Consider the following 3,046-nt stretch of genomic DNA (forward strand, 5'->3'; position numbering starts at 1 on the left):
GAACTGGTGCCCCCTATGTGCAGTCATTGGAAAAACACAGGCTCAGAACACCTCTCTGCTGTCAAACCACTACAGAACAACTAGTCGTACAGTGCTTTGATCAGTCAGTTTCCCTCAAAATATAAGAATCCCTTAAATTTATTTACCTATTTTAATGCAAATAAAATTCTAAGCTCATATACTGTAACAGTTTCCTCAGTCTAGTAACTTATATTACTGTAGGTCAGGGGTGTCCAGACCTTTTCCTGGAGGGCCACTGTATAACTGTAGACTATCCCCTACTCTATCCACATCCTGTAGGTCGCTCCAACCCTTATTAAACACAACTGAACAAAAGTAATCAAGTGTTGTGTTCAGAATCTCCCCCTATACCCTCATTCACTATTCCCTACATTAATCCACTACTAATATAGTTCAGTTACAGGAGTGAGTGAATTCAGACACTGAGTGTGCAAGGAGGGCTGCCACTTTTGCATAGTTTGTGCTTGCAGTTTAATAATCATTAGAAAACTTAGCAAACTGGCAGCTCCTGTAGTAATGAAAATATTTAAAGGGGACATAACACAGTTTCACCCAATCTCATGTTAATCTTGAGTACCTATAGTACTGCATCCTTCATATCTCCAAAAAGTCTTTAGTTTTATCATATTTATAAAAGAAAGATACAGCTTTATGATTCGCTCCGAAAACAGCCAGCTTATGGGTCTGCCACGAATGACTCGAAAAACATCTCTGTTACGTATGTAACCCTAGTTCCCTGAATAGGGAACGAGATGCTGCGATGACGTCATCGCTTTGGGAACACCTCCGGTGTGACGAATGTCTGAAGCCCTTATACCATCACTCCAATTTATTGGCCAATAGCGCTTAGCACCACTCCAAGCAAATGTATGCTCATATATGCGCATATATTTCATCAGATTTTATGCTATGACGAAGGAAGCGCTATCAAGGTACAGACGGCCCTCATCGCAGCATCTCATTCCCTATTCAGGGAACTAGGGTTACATACGTAACCGAGATGTTCCCTCTCATAGGTAACTTCAATGCTGCGATGACGTCATCGCTTTGGGAAAGCTATACCATAACGCCTGACGTACCTTAGATAGCTGGATACCAAGGAAAGTGTCTGCTCAAGCGGATAAGACCCGGGAGCCAGGAGCCATCCTCACGTCTAGACTATAGAACTTGATGAAGGTGCTAGGAGAGGACTAACCTGCCACAGCACAGACATCTCCCATCAAAGGCCCTTTAAAAAGAGCCTGAGAAGAAGCCATTGCTCTCATAGAATGAGCACACACCTCTAGAGGCGAAGTCACACCACGCGCCTCATAGGCTAGAGGTGTAGTCCCTATCTGACCCCACATAGCAGGGGACAAAGCCTCCAACCACTTGCTGAAAGCAAAGCAGAGTCAAAGCAGCCTTAGGATTAAGTAGGCCTAGGAAGCAGTAAGACTTAACCAACCTAGGGTCAAAAACCATACAAGAGGAGCTGACAGAGCCTGCAGATCCTGCAGATCCTCAGTCCTCTAAGAGAGGATAGGATTACCAAAAAACTGCTTAAGGATTCAAAGTTATCTGACAGACTTAAATGGCTCAAATGGATGGCCTGTCAGGCCTTCCAACTGAAAATAAGTCCCAAAAAGGAATCTGTGCTGGGCGGAAAGGCTTAAGCCGTCTCGTCCCTGCATGAAACGGGAAACCAGCAGATTGTGTCCACTTAAGGGCATACAGCGTCTCGTGGAGGGAGCTCTAGCATTAAGAATAGTGTCTGTCATCTCTGCCAAGAGACCGGAACACATTTCAACTCTGCTCAGGGGTCACACCCATTAGTTCTAAAAATCCTGATGGGGATGTCCAATCATGCCCTGAACCCGAGTCAGCAGGTCATGTCTGAGGGGAACCTCCCAAGGGGGCCAGCTAACAGACTGACCAATTCTGAGAACCACGTATGAGAGGGCCAAAACGACACCACCAACAACAGACGTTCACTCTGACCAACCTTACACAGAACATAATCGTTTGGGAGCAAACGGGTCGACTGGAAAGCATAAGACTGGTCCTGGCCATTCTTGGGCTAGAGCATCCACACCCAGAGGCGACAGAGGAGACAAGGAAACCAGAGCGGGCAATGCGCATGCTCTATTTTTTTAGCAAACAAATCCACTTCCGCTCGGCCAAACCTCTGCCATATGAGACTCACCACCTGAGGGTGCAATCTCCATTCTCCAGCCTCCAACTCTGTCTCAAGAGTAAGTCCACTCCTGAGTTCAGGTGACCCAGGACATGAACTGCTCTGATCGACAGGAACATGGTCTGCGTCTAAAGAAGAACATATCTCACCAACCTGCACAGGGCGAGAGCATAATCCTCTCTGACAATCCATGTATGAGACCACAGCCGTGTTGTCAGTCCTTGACCTAATGTGACAACCACTCAATTGGGTAAGAACCGTTGGAGTGCCAGAAAACGCTGCTCCAAACAGTTTGTGTGATTGAGCTAATATCAGCAAATCGTCAAGGTAATGAAAGAATACAGTATTGGCAAGCTTTATTCCAAAAGCAAACCTGAGGAACTTACTGTGTCTCTTGACGATCTGGATGCAGAAGTACGCATCCTTAGATCGATGGTCACAAACCAATCTCGGGTTCAGATAGAGACAGAATGAACTTCTACGTCAGCATCTTGAAATTGCTTACTCCAAGCACAAGGTTAGGTGATACAAATCCAATCAACCCATAGAAGCTGAATGGTGTAACCTGATCTTCCCTATGAGGTCCCGAGACACCTGAGTTGCAGGAAAAACCTCTGAAACAGGAACGGATACTAAAATCAGGCATGCCAGCACCAATCACAGAGTGGGGACTTGGATGTCAATATAGACCCTGCACCAATGGCTTTAGGGCTGTCCTCTCGATCTCCAAAGCTAAGGCGCGAAGAACGGTCAAAATCAGTCCGAACGCAACAAGCGGCGGAACAGCTGATAGAGAGGCAAACACATTTGTAGGTTGCCCACATTCATACACAGTTCCAGCTCAATGCAACA

The sequence above is a fragment of the Sinocyclocheilus grahami genome, unplaced genomic scaffold (assembly GCF_001515645.1).
Source record: "Sinocyclocheilus grahami isolate Dianchi unplaced genomic scaffold, SAMN03320097.WGS_v1.1 scaffold596.1, whole genome shotgun sequence".
Classification (NCBI taxonomy): Eukaryota; Metazoa; Chordata; class Actinopteri; order Cypriniformes; family Cyprinidae; genus Sinocyclocheilus; species Sinocyclocheilus grahami.